Raw genomic sequence first — 26,099 nt, forward strand, 5'->3', positions numbered from 1 at the left:
CTCTTAGGTGTTATTGTTATACAAATAATAATACTAATTAATAGTAATGACCAGTTGGGTGTGGGTCTTGTCTGACTTAACTGAATTTGAACTCCTGACACTGCCTTTCTAGGTCCATGGGTTTGCCATGACTTTAGAAAGGACTCCCCAGTAAGTGTCCCTTGGGCTAGGCTGTGAACTGTTTTTTTATCTGGTGTGGCTTTTTCCTGTTTTAGTCAAGAAGACCAAAGAAGAGCCAATCAAAAGGCATTCCTGGGATATTAGGGGTGTGGCCATGGAACCATTTTGTTTGTCCATCAACCAATAAAAGTGGCTGTAGGCTAAAACTACCAGCCAATACACTCAAAGAGCCTTAACCCATTTGCCACCATGTCCTGTGAAATGAATTCCATTGAATGACACGGAGCTCCTGTAAAGAAAAAAATACCCCTGGTCTGCTGTCAGAGAACTCTTAACATCCAATGGCTGCCGCTGTGTAACAAGCAACGCGAGTTAAATAAAAAGCAGCAAAATTTGTAGCAAAATAGGGTCAATTCTGGTTTCATTCAAAGCCAGGCCCTTAAATACACTTTGCAAGAGAGGGTTAAGTTACAATAATTAACTCAATTGCACTGGCATTAGGTTGCTAGGAAGGGGAAAGAATCGTGCTCCTCCAATTCTGTATGACTTGGCAGGAGTTTGGAAAAGCAAAAGAAGAGCAGGGTTGCTAGCAAGTTAGAGTGGCAAAGACTTACTGCCTTGGAAATGTTGTCTGGTGCATTCTGCCTTATTTTGCTGGATTCAGACAAAACTACCCAGGTTAGGAGGGATTTAGGTCCGTGTTTGCCAGGGGGCGTGGGGACAGCATCTAGTCAAAATGGAGAATTTCTGCCAAATTTCACAGTTATTATTTTTATTTAATATTTCTATGGTGGTAGCTTCTAAAGGCCTGTGGGTCAGGGCCTCATTATATGAAGCATTGTACAAACACAGAGTAAAGGATGTTGTCTGCCTCAAATAGTGTCTCATAGCACTTTCCATTCATAGGGCTAGATCAGGGCCGCCTGGGGGGGCAAGTGGGGCAATTTGCCCCAGGCCCCGGGCCCTGCAGGGGCCCCCACAAGAGTTTTTCGGGGGCCCCGGAGCTTCTTCCGCTCCGGGTCTTCAGCAGTGGGGGATCCTTCCACCCTGGGGTGGAAGGACCCCCCACAGCCAAATTACCACCAAAGCGGGACCCACCGCCGAAGTGCCGAGTCTTTGGTGGTAATTCGGCGACGGGTCCCGGAGCGGAAGGACCCCCTGCCTCCGAATTACCGCCAAAGTGGGGGCCCCCCGCTGCCGAAGACCCCAGGCCCCCTGAATCCTCTGGGCGGCCCTGGGCTAGATTGCAAAGAAGTCAGAGTTCCCCTTAAATTGCTATGTCCCAGAGTCCAGGCACTGATCGCAAAACAGGGCTATGCACTATAGCTGAGAGAACAATGGATTTTTCATTTCACTGGCAATTTCAAAAGAAAAATTGTTTTGTGTCAGACTGAAAATGAAAAGTTTTGAAGAGTTTTAAGGTAATAATTGGAGATATACCCATCTCCTAGAACTGGAAGGGACCTTGAAAGTTCATCAAGTCCAGCCCCCTGTCTTCACTAGCAGGACCAATTTTTGCCCCAGATCCCTAAGTGGCCCCCTCAAGGATTTGAACTCACAACTCTAGCTGTAGCAGGCCAATGCTCAAACCACTGAGCTATCCCACCCTCCACTGAGATAGCCCTCCCTCCTTTGTTTTGGGTCAAAGAAAAACTTTTTATTTTGACAAAAGCTAAACGTTTCATTCTGATTTTGCCAATTTTAAAATGTTTTTGAATGTTTTAAAAATAAAATTCAAAGACATTTTGAAATGAAAAGTCGTTTCAAGCCGAAAGATCAAAATGTCCTCCCCTCCCATATTGAAACAAAGCATTTTTATTTTTTCAGAACTTTTTTTTTTTTTGCATTTGTCTTCGTAAAGAAACAAATTGGTGAAATCAGTACAAATTTTAAAAATGTTTTGATGTTACCGACTCTGCATTTTTCACTGGAAAAAAAATTCTGGACCAAAAATTTTCTCCTGGGTCTGCTATACGCCCACTTACGGTCAGTGACTGGGATGTGGGAAGTCATGCCTAGTGGCTAGAGTAGGAGTTAGTAGTCAGGACTCAGAGCCCAGGGTCAGAGGGCAGGCACCACAGCCAGGGATCAGAGCCAAAGTCAGGAATCGGAGCCGAGGGTGTGGACTGGGATGGGTTACCTGCAGTGAGACAAGGCAGGGCAGCGTCGAAGGCAGGCGCAAGGCTGGGAACAAGCAGACACAGAAACTTTTGCAGTCGTGGGCAAATGTTTTGAGCAGCTGTTGAAAGCTGGTGCTACTGGGCTTAAGAGCCGGTCTGCTGAATCTTCCCGTCAATCAGGCAGCGTAGCCAATCAGGCAGCGGCACTCGTTGGGCTGCCCAGAGAATGGCTGTGCTGCAGGTCCTGATGCTTAGTTCCTATCTGGACCAGGTGGGCAGGTAATGGGATGAGCTTTAGTTCCACTCCTGTGCTTGCTGCCAGGGCAAGTGAGCGAGTGCAGGAAGTATTGTAATACGGGCACAGGCCAGCAGCACATTACCCCCTCCCGGAGGGAGAAGGAAGTGGGGATGGCGTTGTGCCTCCGAGGGGCGATTTCTGGGCTGGTGCAGCTTACACACCACTCCTTGCTCAGCGATAGGCCTAGCTCGAAGGTCTTTACTAACGTAGGGCAGTGTTACCACAAAAGGGGACGGTGCAGCTCACCGGCTGATGGAGGCCTCAGATAAATTGGCCACTAACAACTGCTAACTGATTGGGATTAGGGAGAAAGTTCTTCTATGGACAGGTTGTCCCATAATTGTCCTGTGTGGGGTTTTTTGGGCCTCCCTCTAAAGCAGCTAGGAGGGGCTACCCTGAATGGGCCTGGTATATATATCATAGAATCACAGGACTGGAAGGGACCTCGAGAGGTCATCTAGTCCAGTCCCCTGCACTCATGGCAGGATTAAGTGTTATTTGGACCATCCCTGACAGGTGTTTGTCTAACCTGGTCTTAAAAATATTCAATGATGGAGATTCCACAACCTCCCTGGGCAATTTATTCCAGTGTTTAACCACCCTGACAGGAAGATTTTCCTAATGTCCAGCCTAAACCGCCCTTGCTGCAATTTAAGCCCATTGCTTCTTGTCCTATCCTCAGAGGTTAAGAAGAACAATTTTTCTCCCTCCTCCTTGTAACAACCTTTTATGCACTTGAAAACTGTGATCATACCCCCTCTTAGTCTTCTCTTTTCCAGACTAAATAAACCCAGTTTTTTCAATCTTCCCTCATAGGTCATGTTTTTCAGATCTTCAATCATTTTAGTTGCTCTTCGCTGGACTTTCTCCATATTGTCCACATCTTTCCTGAAATGTGGTGCCCAGAACTGGACACAATACTCCAGCTGAGGCCCAAGTAGCATAGAATAGAGCAGAAGAATTACTTCTTGTGTCTTGCTTTCAACACTTCTGCTAATATATCCCAGAAGGATTTTTTTTTTGCAACAGCATTACACTGTTGACTCGTATTTAGCTTGTGATCCACTATAACCTCCAGTTCCCTTTCCGCAGTGCTCCTTCCTAGGCAGTCATTTCCCCTTTTGTATGTGTGCAACTGATTGTTCCTTCCTAAATGGAGTACTTTGCTTTCATCCCTTGTGAATTTCATCCTATTTACTTCAGACCATTTCTCCAGTTTGCCCAGATAATTTTGACTTTTAATCCTATCCTCCAAAGCACTTGCAACCCCTCCCAGCTTGGTATCATCCACAAACTTTATATGTGTACTCTCTATGCCATTATCTAAATCAATATTGAACAGAACTGGACCCAGAACTGATTCTGTGGGAGTCCACTCATTATGCCCTTCCAGCTTGACTGTGAACCACTGATAACTACTCTCTGGGAATGGTTTTCCAGCCAGTTATGCACCCACCATATAGTGGCTCCATCTAGGTTGTTTATGAGAAGGTCATGCAAGACAGTATCAAAAGCCTTACTAAATCAAGATATACCACATCTACTGCTTCCCCCTATCCACAAGTCGTGTTACCTTGTCAAAGAAAGCTATTAGGTTGGTTTGACATGATTTGTTCTTGAGGAATGCATGCTGAGTGTTACTTATGACTTTTTTATCTTCTAAGTGTTCACAAACTGATTGCTTAATTGTTTTCTCCATTATCTTCCCGGGTATTGACGTTAAACTAAGTGGTCTGTAATTCCACGGGTTGTCCTTATTCCCTTTTTACAGATTGGCACTATATTTGCCCTTTCCCAGTCCTCCGGAATGTATCCCGTCTTCCATGACTCTTCAGAGATAATCGCTAATGGCTCGGGTATCTCCGCAGCCAGCTCCTTGAGTATTCTAGGGTGTATTTATTTCATCCCGCCCCGGTGACTTGAAGACATCCAACTTGTCTAAGTAATTTTTAACTTGTTCTTTCCCTATTTTAGCTTTACCCAAAACAGGTATGGAAGGTCAAAACCAGGGGGCTGGGCTGTTGAATTTATCAAGAGATAAGCACTGGCTATGTTTGAAGCTTGTTCTTATCCCCCAGGGCATCACCTGGTGGTACGTGGGCTACTGGCCTTATTAGGTGTGTGGTCATAGTCCTGGAGCAGGGACCCTGCTGTGCTAGGGGCTATACAAACACAGCACAAAAAGGTGGCCCCTACCCCCAGAAACTTACAATCTAAGTATAAGACAAGAGATAACAGCTTGATACAGACAGATTGATGGGGGGGCACAAGGAAAGAGAGACAATCGCAGTGAGCGGGATAGGCTGTGGTAGCAGCACACCGGCAGACTGAGCTTTGCCAAATTCGGATCCAGCTTGGCATTTCCTATGCCACCAGAGCGAAAGAGGTTTCATTGCCCCTCGTTGTGCAGTGTGCGCATCCAGCTAACTTCACAAATATACTCCTCGCTGCGCTATGACCTGGGCTGCTCTGAACCCAGACCTGCAGACCATGGCTAAACCCCTCACCGACACCTGAGAGCTGCGGCTCAGTGCAGGGGTATTTAGTGTCCAGGCACCTCAGCTGATGGTGCAGCAGTTACACTGCACCTGCATGGTGATGTCTTGGCAAACCTCAACCCTGAACTGGCACTGCGGTTAATATTGTGTCACTGGGGAAAGTAACAAATAGAGGAGCTTTGAAATGACAACACCATAAACCCCCGTATCTGAGCCACGCAGCAGACGGGAAGCAGAAGGGTCAAAATACAGCCTTTGATGGCCAGAAAGTACAGCAGCTCCGAGGTTGCTCTAGCTTATGAAAAGGAGAGGTGATATGGCCCCAGAGAGTGGGGGAACAGAAAGGTAGCACAAAACCACCTGGTTAGAGTTTTCAACTGGAACGCCCAATCAAAAAGGAACCCTGGTGGCTCTGATCAGCACCGCCGACCAGGGTCGTTAAAAGGCAGTTGGAGGGACTGGCAGGCTCCCTATCTGGTTCTGCGTGGCTCCCCAGAAGCAGCAACATGTCCCTCAGCTCCTAGGCGGAGGCACAGCCAAGGGAGCTCCACACGCTGTCCCCACCCAGAGTGCAGGCTCCGCAGGTCCCAATGGCCAGGAACCACGGCCAATGGAAGCTGTGGGGGTGGTGTCTGAGGGCAGAGGCAGCACACAGTGCTGCCTGACTGCATCTCTATCTAGGAGCCGAGGGACATGTTGCAGCCTCCACATGGAGGTAAGCACTGCCCGGATCCTGCACCCCTCACCTCCTCCTGCATCCCAACCCCCTGTCCCAGTCCTGAGCCTGCTCCTGCACCCAAACTCCCTCCCAAAACCTATACCTGTCCCCCAGAACCTCCTCCCACACTCAAACTCCCTCCCAGAGCCCGCACCCCAACCCCCTACTTCAGCCGAGAGCTGCCTCCCATACTGAACCCCTCAGCTCCATCCCCCAGCCCGGATCCCCCTCCTGCACCCTAAACCTCTCATCCCTGGCCCACCCCAGAGCCCACACCCCAACCACCTGCCCCAGCCTGGAGCCCCCTCCTGAACCCCTCATTTCTAGCCCTACCCTAGAGCCCTCACCTCCAGCCAGAGCCATCACCCCCTCCTGCACCCCGAGCCCCTGCCCCAGCCCAGTGAAAATGAGCAAGTGAGTGAGGGTGGGGGAGAGCGAGCGATAGAGGGAGGGGGATGGAGTGAGTGGAGGCCTAGGAGAAGGGGCATGGCAGGGGCGGGACCTTGGGGAAGGGGCGGGGCAGGGGGCAGGGCAAGGGTGTTTGGTTTTGTGTGATTCGAAAGTTGGCAACCCTACACCTGGTCCCCACCTTGGGTCCTGCCTTGAGCAGAGCGTTACTGTATTTTAAGGCCATTGTCCCTGCTCCAAGGAGCTTAGGCCTAGATCTTCAAAGGTATTTAGGTGCCTAATTGATCTCATGGCAGTTAGACATCTAAATACCTTTGAGGATCTGGGCCTTACAGTCTAAGTCAGGGATCGGCAACCTTTGCACACGGCCTGTCAGGGAAAGCCCCCGGTGGGCCGGACCAGTTTGGTTACCTGCAGCATCCGCAGGTTTGGCCGATAGCAGCTCCCACGGGCCGCGGTTCGCTGTCCCTGGCCAATGGGGGCTGCGGGAAGTGGCGCGGGTCGAGGGATGTGTTGGCCACCCTTCCTGGGCCTGGTTTAGGATTGTTGAATGCCTGGGGCTGGCAGTACTGTATCTGGTGAACACTTATGAGTACTAATGTAGAAGAGACAAATCCCGCAGCAGACAGGCAGGGATTAAAGCGCAGCCATGTGCTCAGTTAGCCCCAGCTTACTACAACCTTTGCTGGGTGTAGGATTTAAGAAGAAAGCCCAGCAGTTGAGGCCTGTTGGTAAAGGAGAGCAGATAGGTTGCTCCTGTGAGAGGCTCCATCCAGGGTCATCGAAGGACTGTGGCCTGCTGGAGAGTGGAGAGTAGAGAGTAGGCCTCACCTCGGTGATTTATTAGAGGAAAGCCAGGGAGCTGGTTGCTAAGTGGGAAGTTGTAGCTGGGAGCCTGCCTGTGAGGAATGGGGGTAAATGCTGAACCCAAATGGATTAAAGATTCTTTTGTTCGGTACGTTGCTTGGATTCAGGCTAAGTGCCCCTGCGCAGATTGGAGACTTTAAAGTGACATGGCTGTAGGGCCAGGTCACCTTGGCAGCCAGAGCTGGCTGAAGATTGTTGTGGGGAAACCGAGGCAGAGCTGCCATGCCCAGCCATGAGGGGCCGAGCTGGGGAGGCAACTCTGTGAGAACTTAATAAGTTGGAAGGAAATGAAGATGAGTTCATGGATGGGTTCATGGATTTGTTTGCTAGCAACAAATGAGGCTAAATCTGTAATGAATGTGTTCAGCTATTACTGTGTTTTTAACTGTGTCATGAAAGAAGGCTGTTCTGCGTTGCAATGTTGCAGTGTCCCGGGCTGTCTGGATTTTAAATCCCAGTAGCTGTGGTAAGCCAAAAAGCTACTTGGGGATGTCTACATTTGGTTTCCCGTGTCCCTGTCTGGTCACATCATACTGTGTGGGACGTCCATGCTGTCTGGGATGTCCATGCTGTCCTGGGTGGTTGGTTCCACAGATACCATCCTCTGCAACCTGGCGCCCACAATTCAAGAAGGATGTTGATAAACTGGAGAGGGTTAAAAAAAGAGCCACAAGAATGATTAAAGGATTAGAAAACCCGCCTTATAGTGATGGACTCACAGAACACAATCTAGTTACCTTAATAAAGAGAAGGTTAAACGGTGACCATTATAATCTATACAGCCTATCTACATGAGGAACAAATATTTAATAATGGGCTATTCAGTTTGGCAGAGAAAGATATAACACGATCCAATGGCTGGAAGTTGAAGCTAGACAAATTCAGACTGGAAATAAGGTATAATTCTTTAACGGTGAGCATAATTAACCACTGCAACAGTTTGCCAAGGGTTGTGGTGCATTCTCTATCACTGACATTTTTTAAATCAAGATTGGCTGTTTTTCTAAAAGATCTCCTGTAGGAATTATTTTGGTGCACTTCTCTGGCCTGCACAGTTCAGGCGGTCAGACTAGATGATCACATCGGTTCTTTCGGGCCTTGGGATCTGTGAATCCTAGTTCAGCACCTTATTAATATTTGTACACATTTTCACTCATGGGTGGTGATGCTTGAAAACTTTCATGCTGTGAAAACTCTAGATGGTCAGACAAATTCTCCTAATGGGCAACCTTATAATGGCTACCTCAGTAATTCACGAGCCCCCTCCATCCATTGATATGGTGTTCGGCCACCAGATGTGGAAATATCTCCTTTGCACAGATTCCTCCACTGGCCTGGAAAATGAGTCCTTTCTTCCAGTCCGGCACCTCCAGCAGATTCATGTTTTCTAAGGCTTGCCCCAGGCACATATCCAAGGTCACAGAGGAGGCTTGTGGGAGAGTAGGGAATTGACCCCATGTCTCCTGTGTCCTCCAATAGCACCCTAATCATTGGACTTCTGCCACCCTTAATTTAGCTGATTATCTCTGTGTTTAACACGTCATCTTGACAGTGAATTTCTACCATTTCTTCACTTCTCACTTGTGGAGCTGTAGAAGCTGGAGATGGCAAAGATCATCCAGTTCTCCCCCTGGGGGACCAATGCAGGGCTGTTCCCTGAATAACATTAGCAAACTTGCTAAGGCAAAGGAACCTTCATCAAGCCTAATGGGATCCATCCTCCTCTCACACACATGAGTTTTATGCTGGTGCAGGCCCACTGATTATACTGGAGCTACTCCTGATTTACACTGGTGAAAGTGGGAGAAGAATCCGGCTGAAAACCAAACTGATTTCCAACCGATGGAAGTCAATGGAAAGAGACTCCAATTGGCTCCAATAGGCTTTGGGTCATTCCTAAGTGTCACTACGTCCATACCTCCATATTACAAAGGCCCAGTGCTTGAGTAATTTAAAGCTGGACCAGAAAAAGCACCAGATAATGCAGCATAAGGAGGAACCGTGCATCAGCAGTAGAAAAGGAGAACCAATAGGCCTTTTCCATCTCTGCTGTGATTATGTCCAGCACTTATGCAGTCGTTCTCTGCTGAAAGCGTCCAAACTGAGCAGCAGCTTATGCTGTGTCTGCAACCTCTGAGCCCAGAGACTGTGGAATATGAGCTTCAGAGCTGCCACGGACACCTTGCCCAGGACATCATGATGTCCCTTGTTTCTCCCCATGCTCAAGACTCTACAGCCCACAGCTCGGCTCCATAAACTGCAATGAGAAAGGACCCAAAGATCTGTCACCTGGAGAATTCCCACTTCCTGAAATTATAGGCGATGGTTTGAGATGCAGTGGAGGCCTGTTCATTGTTACCTCCCTGTCATTCCTCATTTGCCCGGGGGCCGCTTCATTAAAACGTGGACGAACTCTGACAAATTCTGCCAATTTTCCCTCCCTCCTGCCCACCCAACAAGGAAAAGTCCTCCAGGCTGCTGACAAACTTCATTAGCCAAAGCCATGTCCGGAGCACAGCCTAAAAAGAAAGAGAGGAGGTGTGTTGTGTGAAAAGTAACAGCACTTCGGTGTCAAAGATTGGCGTTGTGTTGCAAGAGGGGGGCTTGGGAGGCGGGGGCACTTGGAAGGAATTCCAGCAGGGAATGCAACTGAAGCTGGCCTTGAGTTAATTTAAATTTGAATCTTTTTCTCTCCCCCTCCCACTCAACTAGACAGATATTTTCCCTATTGCGAATTGAGCATTGTTGGTGAAATGTACCGGATTGAAAGATGGGCCCGATCCTCAGCTAGTATGATGTCAACAGAGCTGTGTGGATTTCCACCTGGTGACAATCTGGCTCGTACCTCTCGAGCCGTTTCTGGGGCTCCCATCGCTGTAGTATTTAAAGGCCTGGCAAACGTTAATGGATGTATGCTCAGAGCCCTCCTCAGCAGAGCCATCGGACAGGTGCAGCACCAGGGGTAGCATGTGGGGCATAGGCGGGTGTGACCAAATGATCTACCATTGCATTCAACCCAAATCCTTCTGCAAGGGGTGGGGGGGCATGGAATGGTTTCTTCCCTCCCCCATGCATCTTCCCAGTGCTTGCCTGGCTGGTGCATGGAGCTGGCTTTCTGCATTATTTCTTGGTTTCCCAGGGATGAGAAAGTTGGCCTCTCTGGTATGTCTACGCTGCATGCTAAGCCTGGGCTCTGGCTCAGGTTTGAGCCCAAGACCCCTCTTCTGTCCACACACAGATCAGTAAACACTTGGGTCTTAGAACCCTGCTGGGGGGTGGGTCAGACGCCAAGTCCTACTGTGACTTGGATCCAAGTCTTGTCATTTTACAGTGTGGAAACAGGTCACCCCATAGACCTGAGTCAGAAGGTCTGCATAGTGCAGTGCGCATGCGTTTGCATCACTGTGAAACCCTGATCCAGCAACTGTAAACCCATTGACAATGCAGTGTGGACACTACCAGGTTTGCAAGCCCGGGCCCCTGGGTTTAGGGTGCAATGTAGACATATTCTCAGACCCTGCTGCTGGCTACAGTAATGCAGTGCTGGTGCCAGGGGCAGGTAAGATTATATCCTGCTGCGCACTGCAGTCATGGCTGCCTACTGGTCTCCAGCTCAGGTGCTGTTGATGATGGGCGTAGAACAGGGGTGGCAAACCTTTTGGTCCTTGGGCCACATCTGGGTATGGAAATTGTATGGCAGGCCAAGAATGCTCATGAAATTGGGGGTTGGGTGCGGGAGGGGGTGAGGGCCCAGCTGGGGGTGCAGGCTCTGGGGAGGGGTCAGAAATGAGGAGGTCAGGGTGCAGGAGGGGGTTCCGGGCTGAGGCAGGGGGTTGGGGTGTGGGTGGGGGGAGATGAGGGCTCCAGTTGAGGGTGCAGGCTCTGGGGTGCAGGAGGGTGGGACCGAGGGGTTTGGAGAGTGGGATGGGAGTCAGGGCTGGGCCAGGGGATTGGGATACTGGAGGGAGTCAGGAGTGCCGGCCAATGGGAGCTGCGGTGGCGGCGCTTGGGAAGGGGACAACGTGCGGCGCCCCCTGGCTGCCCTTACGCATAGGAGCTGGAGGCGGGCCACGCTGCCGCTTCCATGAGCTGCGTGGAGCCACGGCACACATGGAGCGGGGCAAGCCCCAGACCCTGCTCCCCGGCAGGAGCTCAAGGGACGGATTTAAACGTCTGAAGAGCCGGATGTGGCCCCTGGGTCATAGTTTGCCCACCCCTGGCATAGAATGTCTCTAATTTAAATGGCAATTCAGCTAATGTTGCATTTGCAGTGTAAAAAATGATGGTATAGGGGCGACCCTTGAGTGACCTTAGAGGAGGCTGACACAGATATGCAGATGTCTGAAAGATTCACCCTTTACTGGGTCCCTTGAACATCACTTGCTCATAGAGCTGCTTCCGAATTTTTCAACAAAACCTTCACCAGAGAAAAACGTCAATTTGTCAAAACCAAAATTGTTTCCACAACAGGGCCAGGTTTGACAAACCTCCTGACTCCAAAAATGTTTGGGGAAAAAAGGTTTTGAAATGGTTGAAATCTTTCACGTCAACATTTTCTAAACAGAAATATTCCAGTTTTCTGGTTGGAAATGACTGTCTGAGACAGGTAAGCTAGTTAAACTCAAAGAAAGGTAAGAAAAAAAAGTCAAAATAGAAATGAAACATTGTGCAATTATGGAAAAGAAATTTTGATTGGCCCAAACCACTTTTTTTTTTCAGTTCTTTAACATTTTCAAGATTTTGACATTTCATCTCAATTCAGGATGGGGAACAATTTTTGAACTCTTCAAAATATTCAGGGGACAGGAAAGCCAATTCCTGCTCAGCTCTAATTGCTTACAGTATCCTCCAGATACATTCTTAGGGGGAGTGGGCCTTACAGTTTATATAGCTTTCTGCTTTCCCAGGGACAGAAAGGGGTGGCCTCTCTGGTATGTCTACACTGCATGCTGAGCCTTTGGGGTTCAGGTGAGCCTTAGACTTGATAGTGGCAAGGAGGGGTCCATTCAGGTTTGCAGCCACCTCCAAACTCTCTCTGCCAACTCACAGAACTCCCTGATTTCTCTCTTCTGGGTGGTGGTATATGGTTCCCTCTAGAGTATGCAGTATGCTGCACTTGGCAGTAATTCCAGCTGGTATATTATTATCATGCATAAATATGCTCTACCTTCCATTGTAACTCTGTGGGTATGTGTGCATATGCATATGACTTATGAGGAGAGGCTGAGGGAACTGGGCTTATTTAGTCTGCAGAAGAGAAGAGTGAGGGTCGATTTGATAGCAGCCTTCAACTACCTGAAGGGGATTCCAAAAAGGATGGAGCTTGGCTTTTCTCAGTGGTGGCAGATGACAGAACAAGGAACAATGGTCTCAAGTGGCAGTGAGGGAGGTCTAGGTTGGATATTAGGAAACACTGTTTCACTAGGAGGGTGGTGAAGCACTGGAATGGGTTACCTAGGGAGGTGGTGGAATCTCCATCCTTAGAGGTTTTTAAGGCCCAGCTTGACAAAGCCCTGGCTGGGATGATTTAGTTGGGGTTGGTCCTGCTTTAAGCAGGGGGTTGAACTAGATGGCCTCCTGAGGTCTCTTCCAACCCTAATCCTCTATGATTCTATGATTCTAAGAATGTGTTCACTTTAACTGTTGAAGGCAAGGTAGGCTGGGACCAGGAAGGTCTCAGAATAGTACAAGTACAAAAGAAAGGTATACATTTTCCTGGATGATGGAGCCCTCATTTGTAGCTTGTTGAAGTTAATGTCTAGATAGGCAGACTTGGATGTAAATGCTTGGACTGGGGGTAAGTGGATGGCTTAGGGGGTTGGTAATGGGAGCTGGAGTTTTTGAACTTTTGGGTTTGTTCCATGTACCACCTGCTGAGGATTAACATGAAAGGGCTTCATTCTTGTAAAACTAAATGGACTCTTTATTAAGAGAACTATTTAAAGAAAATGCTGCAACTGCAGTGAGCATTCTAGCCATGTGCCCACAGACTGACTTCCTGGTGCCTCCTTCAAACTCTCCCCTCCTGCAACTTGGTCTCATCCCTCCTAGTTCTGTGTGGGTTGCTGCAGGATCAGAAGCTTGAACCCAACTTGTTCTGATACTAACCCAAAATCACCACCAGAAGTTAGCTCTTGTTTGGCCTTTGTGAAATATGTTTGGCAACTCTCTGCAAGTGGAAAAGGATCTATGTAACTAAAACCACCAGGTTAATTGTCCCTAAATGGCACCTTCACTTCCTGTCTGAACAGAGCCGTCTTGGCGGAGGTATGCTATGGAGACTGAACACTTCCTTACCTTATCCATAAGGTTCTCCCACTAGCTCGTGGTTGAGGGGATGACTCATTTTGCCATATTCTGGTGATTGGAGATAGACCAAAAGCTAAACTCTAGGGGGCTCTCAGGTTGGCAGTGCAGTCAGAGTGACTTAAGAATAAAACTTGCACAGGATGTGCCATCCCAGAGGAAGTTCCTCATTTCCCCACAGAAAACTGACTGAGTTAGAAGCTCTCTTGTATCCGAGTTAAAAGATGAGTTAGCTGTCCATTGTGCCATGCTGGAATGCGGGAAACATGCCCTTCTCTGGAAAGAAAACACAACAAAAACCCTGAATATTTTTCCATCTTCTTCCAGCTTTGAGTGTGCCTGTGTGATTTCCACTAAGTCAGGTCACTGCGCAGAGCTCAGCAGAAAACAACAGAAAGAAACCCCCAAGGAGCTCAGCTAGTGGAGCAGCCGAGCCTGTAGGAGCTGCAGCAGCAGGAAGGCAGCGCTAAGTGGCATGGAGGTACTTTGGCTGTCTTGAACATTTGCCAGTGGAAGTTGATGACCAGAGGTCATGGCTGTTTTATGATTGAACCCTCTTTCCATTAGCCATTCATTAGGAACAGGTGTTGGTTGTCTAGACAACCATCCGAGATAGAGGGAAATGGACGTTCAGGTGATTATTGGCAAAGGGTCGGGAATTAACCACTTAATAAACTCCACTATTTTTTTTTTCTCCCTGGGATATCACTTTACCCCAATAAGCCTACCCAGCTAGGGAGGAATGCACAAGTCACTGCATTCACAGCATGGCCCGTTTCGTGCCACTAGAAGAGGCAGACCAAAAAGTATTTCATGCTACTTGAGCTTCTAAGGAGAAACTCTGCGTTTTGCAGTGATCTCATCTATTCCCAAATGAGCTTCGCTGGGAAGTGAACAGCTGACAATGAGAGGCTTAGAATGAATCAAACGAACCTACTCATTCTCTCTCTCATCCGCACACGGCACCATGGATCATACCAAAAAAAAGCAGCCTGGGCTCTTTAATAGCCACCAGTAGTCAAGAGTACAGCACCACCTAATCCCGTGCCGAGGCACTGCCTCCGTGGGAAGAGTGCTACATCCCATGGCCACTTCCTCTGTGCTACGGCATCGGTATGTTCTTTGGCAGCCTCCCAGCCAAGTGATATGTAAATGGCTGGTATTGGGCAATGTTAAAGACAAGAGGCTGGACTAGATGGACCATAGGTTTGAGCTCCTTTGTCTGATTTTATGTGATCTGATCTGTCTGGCTATATAAAGGCAGAGGCTGCGTTACTCTGGGCTGTGATCTTGTGATACCTCAGAAGGTGAGCAGGGCAGATGGGGAAGAGCAGATGAGACTGCTAAACAACATATAAGTGCCGGTTAGTAACATGTGGTGATTCAAGTAGGTGTCAGGCTCCCTTTTAACACAATGCTGAACCAATACGTCAAGGCTGAGCTAAGGATGGTCTCTTAGACGCCGACTCCAAGGGTGCTCCAGGAGCACCCATGGGGAAAAATAGTGGGTTCTCAGCACCCACTAGCCACAGCTGTTGGGCGGCGCCGCGGATCAGCTGTTTGGGGGCTCGGGCAGGGCTTTGGGGAGGGCACAGAGCAGCGAGCGGGGGCCTCAGGGAGGTGGCAGAGCATGGTCAGGAAGAGGCGGGGTGAGGGTGTGGCCTCATGGGAGAGGGCGGAGTGGAGTTGGGGCCTCGGGGGCGGAGCTAGGATGGAGCATCCCCAGGGAAAAGTAAAACTCAGCACCTATGGTCTATTGAGCCTGATTTCTGCTCATTATAAATTCCGTGGCACTCTTCTTTACCGTGTTAATTCCATTGCCCTGGACAAACTTCCTCTTGAGTTCTGCTTTCTCCATTTCCCCTGTAGTTTTTTTTGGCTGTTCTTCACATCCTCCTTCAACGGCTGCATACAGCACTATGGAATCCCTTGGCAGGACAGATGGTATTTAAATATAGTGCAAGTAACCTACAACCTTGGCTCTGGTATTCTGCTATCCTGACTCTTGCAGAGTTCTCATTGACATAATGGAGTGCCTGATATGGGACTTAAGTAAAAACATGAAGTATTAATGCCAATCGACATGGGTTTATGGAAAATAAATCCTCTCAAACAAACTTGATATCTTTTTTGATGAGATTACAGCTTTGGTTGATAATGGTAATAGTGTTGACATCATATACCTAGACTGCTGTAAAGCATTTGACTTGGTACCACATGACATTTTGATTAAAAAGACTAGAATGCTATAACCTTAACATGGCACACCTTAAATCAGGGGTAGGCAAACTACAGCCCGCGGCACACATCTGGCCCTCAAGCTCCTGCTGGGGAGTGGGCCAGGGCTTGCCCCACTCCAGCAGGGGAGTGGGGTCGGCGGCTACTCTGCGCGCATGTGTTGCAGCTCTGAGTGGCTCCCAGAAGCAGTGGTATGTCCCCCCTCCAGCGCCTACATTTAGGGGCAGTCAGGGGGCTCCACGCACTGCCCCCTCCCCAAGTGCCATCCCCGCAGCTCCCATTGGCTGGGAACTGTGGCCAATGGGAGCTGCAGGGGCAGCGCCTGCGGATAGGGTAGCATGGAGAGTTGCCTGTCCGTGGCTCAGTGTAGGACCCGGAGGGGGGGACATGCCACAGTTTCCGGGAGCTGGTTCAGGTAAGCGCCACCTGGAACCTGCATCCCTGAGCCCCTCCCATGCCCAAACCACCTGTCCCAGCCTTGATCCCCCTTCTGTCCTCTGAACCCCTCAATACCAGCCTGGAGCACTCTCCTGCACCCCAAATCCCTCAACCCCAGAGCCTGGACCTCCAGCTGGAGCCTTCACCCCACTCCCCTGTGCCCCAACCCTCCTGCCCCAGCCCTGATCCTGCTCCCGTCCTCTGAATCCCTTGATCCCAGCCTGGAGCACCCCCCTGCACTCCAAATCCCTCAACCCCAGAGCCCACACCCCAGACTCTGCACCTCCAGCCGGAGCCCTCACTCTCCCCCGCACCCCAACCTCCTGCCCCAGCCCAGAGCCCCCACCTGCACCCTGAACTCCCCATTTCTGGCCTCACCCCAGAGCCTGCACCCCCAGCCAGACCCCTCACCTCCTCCTTCACCCGAACCCCAATTTTGTGAGCATTCATGGACCGCCATACAATTTCCATACCCAGATGTGGCCCTTGGGTCAAAAAGTTTGCCCACCCCTGCCCTAAATGGATTGAAAGCTGGCTAACTGATAGGTCTCCAAATGTAACTATACATGGGGAAGCATCACTGAATGGGTGTGTTTCTAGTGGTGCCCTGCAAAGATCGGTTCTTGGACCTACACTATTTATCAGTGACCTGGAAGAAAACATAAAATCATCACTGATACAGTTTACAGATGACACACACATTGGGGATGTGGTAAATAATGAGGAGGACAGGTCACTTGTACAGAGTGTGATGGGGCAAGACCAGATCACAGTAAAGTAGTGAGGAACAGGTATGTTAGCCCCAGGCTAACCAAATCCCTGGTACCATGGTAACCGAATGGCAGCTGCTCCAGGTTAATCAAGGCACCTGGGGCCAATTAAGATCCTTCTAGAAGGCAGTGGAGATAGCTACATTGATTGGGACACCTGAGGCCAATCAAGGGCTGGCTGGAACTAGTTAAAAGCCTCCCAGTTAGTCAGTGAGGTCTGGGTGTCAGGAGCTATAGGAGGGAGCTGTGCTGTTGGAGGAATGAAGCAGTACAAAGCCATATCAGGTGTAAGGAAGGAGGCCCTGAGGTAACGGTGAAGGAGATATTGAGTGGGGGCTGCTGTGGGGAAGTGGCCCAGGGATTTTTACATATCCTATTTCTAAAAAGTCAGTTACCATAGCTGCTAATTTTAGGGTCCCTGGGCTGGAGCCCAGAGTAGAGGGCGGGCCTGGGCTCCCCCCTTCCCTCCCTGATTAATCATGGAGACTGGGAGACAACAGAGACTGTGCGAGGGAGGATTGCTTCTCCTCACCTCCATTGTTGGCTTATGATGAAAATGGCTCAGTAAGCTGTGACCCTTGCCTCTGGAGAGAGAAGGGCTACGTGGAGGGTCACAGGGAGCCTCTGAGGCTAGCAAAACTCTGCCATGAAACGCAGGACCCACGGAGTCAAGGACAGAGCTTTGTCATAAGAGTGATCTGGATCACTCGGTAAGCTGTGCACAAGGAAACAATATGAATTTTAATATGGCTAAGTGTGAATCTGTACATCGAGTAACAAAGAATGCAGGCCATACATACAGGATGGGGCACTCTATCCTGGAAAGCTGTGATTCTCAAACAGATTTGGGGATGGTGGATAATCAGCTGAACATGAGCTCCCAGTGTGAAGCTCTGCCTTAAAAAGGCTAATGCGATCCTGGGATATATAAAGGAGGGAATCTCAAAGAGGAGCAGAGAGGTTATTCTACCTCTGTATTTGGCACTGGTGTGACCACTGCTGGAATGCTGTGTCCAGTTCTGGTGCCCCCAATTCAAGAAGGATGTTGGTAAGTTGGAGAGGGTTCAGAGAAGAGCCACAAGAACGATTAAAGGTTTAGCAAACATGCTTATAGTGATAGACTCAAGGAGCTCAATCTATTCAGTTTAACAAAGAGAAAGTTAAGGTATGACTTGATTATAGTCTGTAAGTACCTACATGTGAAACAAATATTTGATAATGGGCTGTGCCATCTAGCAGAGAAAGGTATAACCCTATCCAATGGCTAGAAGTTGAAGCTAGACAAATTCAGACTAGAAATAAGAGGTAAACATTTAGCAATGAGGTTACTTAACCATTGGACCAGTTTGCCAAGGATTTTGGTGGGTTCTCTATTACTGACCATTTTAAAATCAAGACTGGATTTTTTTCTAAAAGATCTTCTCCGGGAATTATTCTGGTGGAGTTTAATGGCCTTGTTATACAGGAGTTCAGACTAGATGATCCCAATGGTCCCTTCTGGCCTTGGAATATATGATATAGTGACATCAGCGAGTCCTCCTGTGCATGTATGAAAAGTGAAATATAGGATTTGGGATCTGCCATGCAGATCCAAAAGGAGAATGTTGCCTTGTATGAAGGCATCTACTCAGGGCATATAGAAACTATACCATGATCAATCAATTTGACATTCAATGAGTTAACAAGGTGTCATAACTCATCAGACATGGAAACCACAGGTTTACATCATGCTGAGGTGTGTAATGAGTGGTCATCCAAACGTCTGGTCTGAGGGTCGTTTGATGGCCTTATGTGCAATTAGAAGTGGGCCTGAGCTGCAGTGTTGTGATCCAGTTCCAAACTTCTGCAAGTTTGGGGAGTTTTGGCTAAAGTGTTTCGGTCCATTTCTGTGTGGAAGGATCTGAGGGGCCTCTGTCCCAGGTGCCTGCTCTATGGAAAGTGCCATCCTGGGGGACATCTTTGCTGCAATCTCGCAGGAGACGTTTGGAAAATGAATGGTTCACATCAACATTCACTTGAAGTGACAATGTCCAAATGGAATGTTGGCACTTGCGTCAGGTAACTGGGGAAATGGGACAACCCGGGCATTTTGGAGGCAGAGTTTATAGCAGTAAATGTGAACTTGGAAGTCACCTACTTGCTCTGTGTCTCAGTTCAAGATCTGTAAAACAGAGATAACAGCTGTTTTGAGATATTGTTGATTTTATTTTGCCCCTGTGTTTTATGGAGCAAGCAACTGATTATTCAAAGGGGATCTCAGTATAAAAAAAGTATCTTTGTTTTTCATCAGAAAGTTACTTCAGTTCTCTAAGTGTGAGGTTCTCCCATCCTTACTTAGTTAAGCATATTCTCAAGTTCTTTGCTGAATTAAGACTTTGATTTCCAGTCATCTTTCTGTCCCCTCATTCTTTCTCATCACTACTTCCAAGTCTATAATGAATAAATAAATCATAAACCAAGGTCATTTATCGGTGGAATGGAACATTATTTATGTTGAATCAAGTTTTATATTTTGTTGGCATTGAAAGCAACCTGATCAATCCACATGTTCTTTTCACGAAGCCAAACTCTGGGCTTCTGCACCTGAAAAAATCAGATCAAATTCTTACATTAATTCACACACTTTTTTTTTTTTGGTGAACAGAAACATTATCTTGGGTCGTCCAGTATGGCATTTCTTTTGGTCTGACACAGACTTGCAATAACTTTATTGGCAAGACAAGGCACCGTAAATGTTGCCAAAATGGTTACATGATCAAACAACTGTGTAGAGGATAAGTAATAGGCTTACGTGGGTTTGTACCATGGGTCAGATCCTCAGCTGGTGTAAATCACTGTAGCTCCATTGAACTAGCTGTATCTAGTTTGTATTACTGACCATTTCTGCAGTGGCAGCTTGCCACGGGTGGTGATTCAAGTTGTTTTGCTTTGTTCAACTTATACAGAGTGTTTTGCCCTTGCTTTTTAACGGGAAGCCATTTGAAACTGTACTGATGGTTGGAACAGATGTAGTCTTGTTGAAACATGTATTGGTTTAAGTGGCTGCCTCTGCAATACAGAAAGAGCGATGAAGGCTGGGCTTGCAGTTAAGGTACTGGATTGGCACTCGGCAGATGTGGGTTCAGTTTCTAGCTCGGCCATAGATTTCTGTGACTTCAGGCAAATCACTTTGCCTTGTTTCCCTGCCCATAGAAGGGAAATACCTTTGTCTCTTAAGACTGTAAACTCTTCAGGGCAGTGACTCATTCTGACTCTACCATGCTTAGCAATGTGCTGTAATTCACGCCCCTTTACTTTGTCAGAGTAGCGCAACAGGAGGTTAGCGTAAATGAGAATCAAGCCTTTAATCTCTCCAGGCTAGAGCCACAAAGATACTTAGCTGCCTAGTTGCCTCTTTAGGCACCTAAGTCCTGCATTTAGGTGCCACCGCTCATCTGCTGCCTGCCTAACCGTGCAGAGAGACAACGTGGGTGAGGCAATGCCCTTTATCGGACCAGCTGTCATTGGTGAGAGAGACAAACTCACCCACCTCGTCTCTCTAACATCCAGGAACCGACATGGCTACAGCTGCTCTGCCTAACAGGAGGCACCTGTCTCTGTCGGTGGGCATGCACAGCGCAAAGCTGCCTAAATCCTGATGCTGCCCCACCGCTTCCAAGCTGCTCAGAGCCTGAGCTCATGCCCTAGCTCCAGCATGATTCTCAAGTGAGGCATGGCCCGGCCTGTCCCCCAAGTGGGGCCTGAGTCAATAGGTATTCTCATAGCACGCCTCAAAGGTTAGGCACTCAGCTAGGACATGGCAGAGCCAGGTTCAAATCTGCCTGCTTCAGAGCAAGGACTTGAGCCCAGGTCTGCCACCCCATAGGGGAGTGCCCCAACCACTAATGTATTCAGGGGAGGGGGTCATCTCTCTCTCAATTACTCCTCTTGGAGCTACTCCACCTTATATAAATAACTACCTATTCGTGGGAGCAGGGATTTGAAATCATCTCCCAGGGAAGTGCCTGAACATCACACCCTAGAGTCAATCTTTCCCTCCAACCCATGACTCTCTCTTCTCACCCCTCCGGGCCAGGGAGTCCACTTGTCCAGTATTATACTGGACAGTCCTCTTTTTCAGAGGTTGGTCCCCCGTTCGGTACCGGGACAAAGCTGGAAATGGTTCGGTCCGAATGGGAGACACCATTTTTAAGAAGGTGTTGCTCTGCCCCCTCCCATGTGACCTCATGTGCCAAGCATGTGTGAAGTCCTGCCAGCAGAGGCGGATGTCTGGATCTAACCTCTCCCCAAGTTCCGTCAGTCATGCTGGTGGTGCGGGGAGGGGTTGGAGCTGGGATTTTGATTTTGCTATCAATCGCTGTCTCTATACCAGACAAGTGTGGATCGGGATCCAGATCCCTGCTTTCCCAGATCGCAGAGGTCACGGGGTTTCGGTCCAGGTCCATCTGTATTTTATTTCCTAGAGCAGGCTGCAGGTCTCCACAGGCAATTTGCACAGAAGCTGGTCTGCTGGAAAAGCTGGTCAAACCATGAGAACGGCGTCAGTGCACTGGGACGATTGTCTGACACTTGCACATGTGTGAGGCTGAATCAGTTAAGCAGAGCCTGTGTGCTGACAGCTCTGCGAAGCCAACTGGTGGAGCAGCTAAGTCATCAGCACTGGGAGCAGGGTATGTTCAGCTATGGCCTTGTCCTGTGAGCTGCTGGGCACACTCAACTTCCATTTAAATCAATGGGCACTGACAGTGCTCAGCACCTTGCAGGATTGGGGGTCTCGGCACTAAGGGCTGGTCTCTACACATTTTGTGCCCTAACTCCATTGGTTTAAATTGGTGCAATCCCCCTATGTCTAGACATCTTTAAATCAGTTTAAGTGTGTCTACATTAGGGGACTGCAATCCGTTTCCAAACCATTTTCCTTGAATTGGTGCACAAATTGTGTACACCAGTCCTGAGGGTCATATAGCTCTTACTCTGTGTCATAAAAAGGTGCAGGGCCTGTATCTTTGTTCTGTATCTGCACAACGCCTAACACAGTTGGGTGGGGCCCTTAGAAGCTGCAATACGAATAAAAGTTGGACCAGGTCTAGGGTTGGTTTTGGGGGGGAAATTCATGAAAAATTTAGTAGATAGATCAAAACTTTTCATCAAGCTATAGCTTGGAGGAGGGATAGCTCAGTGGTTTGAGCATTGGCCTATTAAATCCAGGATGGTGAGTTCAGCCCCTGAGGGGGCCAATTTGGGGCGAAATCAGTACTTGGTCCTGCTTGTGAAGGCAGGGGGCTGGTCCCTTCCAGTTCTATTCAAAAGGTAGATCTCCATATATTTCTATCTAGCCCCATACACCCATCTATCTAATCTTTTCTTGTTGACATTGACAATGTTGATAACTTTTTTTTCATTTTATTTGGTGGAAGTTTCAAAATATGAAAAAGTTTTGACCAAGACCTTTTGGTGACCCTTCTGGCTAAGAGGTGAAATGATGAGATCCAAACCCTGCTGATACTGTGCTGTATAAAATGCAAAGCACCATGCTGCTGTATGAATAGCAGCATGTCCGGCAGGACGGAAATGTACATGTTTTCCAAACCTTTCAGAGACGGAGATGATCCCCAAATTGCCCCTATGTGCTTAGCCATGCATGGAAACTAATTGGCCACACCCAGGAACAGATTTGTCCAGATAGCAGGTTAGTGACCCAGGGAGCAGCATTGCTTCAGTCCTGGCTTTCTGTAACATCATCACCTTGCATGTCCTGGTATTACAGTTCTTTTTGGACTCATCCAACAGTTCTCCTGCCACTGCATCTTCTCCTGATGTTTGTTGCTCTTTTGGGAAGGGTCCAATAGGACTTTCTTTGTGCTGAAAGCTGAGCTAGCAGCCGAGCAGGAGGTTTCAGCCTGTGTGAAGAATTCAGAGGCAGGTTTCTCAACTTCTCGATGCATAAGCCAGGCGAGCACATGGCCCTAAATCCTATAAGCCTGGGCACTTAGTGGTGATACAATAGCACTCCACGGGCTCCTTTGCATAATGCTGCTGTAATGTAAGGTGTGTGCAGCAGGGAGGGAATGGGCTTTGCTGTCTTATGAACCTGGCAAATGTCCACTGCACACTTTTAGTGTACTGATGCGCCTGGGTGACTGTGTATTCTGCCTCTCTGGGGTGAGCCCCACTGAAGAGATGCCTGCTCAGAGTGTTGCTGAGAGGGGATCCTCTAGTGGGCGCTGAGCACCTCTGGTGAACGGCCCCATGAACTCCTGCAGATCCAAGTAACAGCCCCTAAGATCCTGTGGGATTTTTTGAGTGCTCGTTGATCAAGCAGTTTTCTGCAGGGGTTTATAGACTAGCACCACCCCCTTCTTCTCTGCTCACATGTCCTGGGGCTGGGGGCAGGGGTGGTTAATCCTTTACATTTACCAGCCCATTAACCATTGTGCCTGTAAAAACACTGAGTGTGTCACAGTTACTCCTGGCTCTGTTCCCTCCTGCCTATCAACTTGATGGAAGATAATGTGTAAGGGGATATCCCTGGCAGCAGTGTGCTGTTGACACTGCAGAGAAAGAATCCAGGGCTGAAGTGCCACTCAGGTTACTGATGAGTTGGAAAATCTACCCACTCACGAGGGTGGTGACAGCTTTGTATACAAACTCTTGCTGCCCATGATATTGAGATAGCAGGGGATGAGGGTCTATAAGTGGTTGATAGGCAGGGGCTTGGGGCTGGATGGAGGTCAGGGGGGTCATGTCTTTTTTAAACACTGATGCGGTAGTGTAAATGGAAGAAGTTATCGGCTTAAGATAAATCAAATAAGATATCTGTTTACTGCACAACTCATCCTTTGTCAGTCAGCACGAAGGACATATTCAGAAGCTGAGCATACACATCACTTGGTGCACTAGTGCACATCACTAGTTCCTTACTAGCGCGGTACATCAGAAATTAGACTAATGCACTCCAGCAAGGCGAGTATCAGGCAGCATGGTCCAATTGCTAGGACACTGAGATGGGAGATCTGGGTTCTGTTCCTGGATCTGACCTTGAGCAGTTGTGTGACCTTAGATCTGTCTCTTCGCCTTTCTTTGTACTTGTCCGTTCAGTTTATAAATGTTTCAGGGCAGGGACAGTCTCTCATTATGTGTTTGTTAGAGCTGGTTGGGAATTTTCTGTTGGAATGATTTGGCAATGGAAATACAGTCTCCACCACACCAAAATTTCTGGTTTGGCAATTTTGATTTTTGCCCCCAAAATTCAGTTTTGCACTGGGAAAATTGAAATGACATATTTCATTTCCAGGCAGCTCAACCTAAACTGGAATATTTTGGTTTGTAATGACTTGGAGTGTTTTGTTTCAAATAAGTTCAACAGAACATTAAACTGCATTTTTCTATCAGCACATTGCCTTATGGGAGTTGAAGTTTTGGCCTCTACTCTCTGCTGTAGGACAGGCTCCCAGGAGGACTACATTTCCCATAAGGCAATACACTCATTTCCCTCTGATGCAGCTGCATGATGCATCATAGGAGTCTAATGGCTCTTGGTGCTTTATGAGAGATGTAGTCTAGCCAAGGTGCCTGACCCATAGGGGAAAATGGGGACATCAGGTTCCCAAACAACAACTCCGATGAGGCAATGTGCTATTATGGAAAAAATAAAGTTTAATATTGAGCTGACTTGAAATGAAGCATTTCGGATCAGTTCAACAAACAGAAATAGAACATTTTGATTTTGGGAATGTTGAAATATTTTGTTTCGATTGCAAATTTTGAAACCAAACACTTGGAAATTTCCTAGTTGAAATTTTTTTTTGAATTTCTGTTTCATGGAAAATTTCAACTTTTTCCTCCCAATTTGAGATTAAAACAAATGTTGAAATGTCGGAATTTCTTACAGGATGGAAATTCACCCAAATTTCACCCAACTCTATTGTTTGTACAGAGCACTTGGGACCGCCACATGCTACCGTAGCAGTAATAGGAACTTACCTTTGAAAGGGGTATGGCTGATCCCAAACTGCTGGGAAAGGGGTGGCAGTGCCAGGGTTACATGGATCTCACGTCGATTCATACGCAGTGCAGAGCACATTACTGATGCGTAATAATAATTGGATTCATACAAAGCAGGGCTAAAAGTTGGTCTTGTCAATGCAGATGCTGTGATGCCAGCATGCTGCTTGACCTCAGTTAAGCTATTAAGCCAAGGTCTCTTCTCCCCATCTCTGGTGTCTCTCCAGGAGGAAGTTAAAGATTGCAGAGCACATTTCCAAAAGAGCAGATCATCACTCACATGTCCCGGCCAATGTATCCTCACTCAACAAAAGCAGGTTCAAATGTCCAAGGCTGCATCTGAACCAAATTCCTTTCTGCTCCATTCCATGTCTAAACAAGGTGAAAGTCCAACACTCTTAGATTTCAAATGATATGTTTTCTTCACAGCTGTCTCTGTCTGTAGCAGCAGGCATGTTACAGATGAAAATCCTCAAGTATAGTCTGCAAACAAAGTAACAATAACAACCAACAAAAATCCACCATGACAACAACCACCCCATTGACACAGGCTACCTCGTGGATAACAGTTGTACATGACTAAAAATTAAATTCTCTGGCACTTAGCAACCATAACGTGGTGGGACTTGTAGGTGACTAGAGACTGATGCTATGCTCCCACCCTTCAATTTAATATTAGATTTAGGCCTGCGCTACAGAGATTTGTGGTTTGGTTTGGCCCATTCTAGGTTTAGGGGACAGTCTTAAAGTTCAGATCCAGATTTCCACAAAATTCAGAAATGGTTTGCTCCAGGGTCTTAGTTCAGACCTATTGTACCGGGGTGGGCTTGCCCCACACTGGTACTGCAAGGGTTAACCCCACCCTTTGTGCCGAGGACGCCACCCCTCCACCTTGGCCCTGCGGGGCATGCTCCAGCCGGTGACCATGTATAAAAGGGAGCAGCTTAGCTCATTCTGGGCTCACTGCCGAGGAGGGAGGACGCCCACTGCGGGCTCCAGCTGGGAACTGCTGAGGCCCCCGATGGTGGAAACTGGAGATGCCAAGGCCCAGGTGAATGGCCAAGCTCTTGTGGATGCTCAAGCAGTGACGGAGCTGCTGAGAGTCACACAGGCAGAGGAGCCCAACGACTGCAGAGATGCCAGGACCACTATCCCAGGGACAGGGCAGGATGTAGCTCAAGGGGAATTATTCATCTTGCTGGGTGGTGTCAGCGTGTTCTGGACAGATCCCCTGCTGACCCAGTGGTGAGTGCTCTTGCCACTACAAGGGCCTTGGTCCCCGTACTGGGCTGACACCCCCCCAGGTGGTGGCTT

This window comes from Mauremys mutica, chromosome 2 (assembly GCF_020497125.1).
Source record: "Mauremys mutica isolate MM-2020 ecotype Southern chromosome 2, ASM2049712v1, whole genome shotgun sequence".
Taxonomy (NCBI): domain Eukaryota; kingdom Metazoa; phylum Chordata; order Testudines; family Geoemydidae; genus Mauremys; species Mauremys mutica.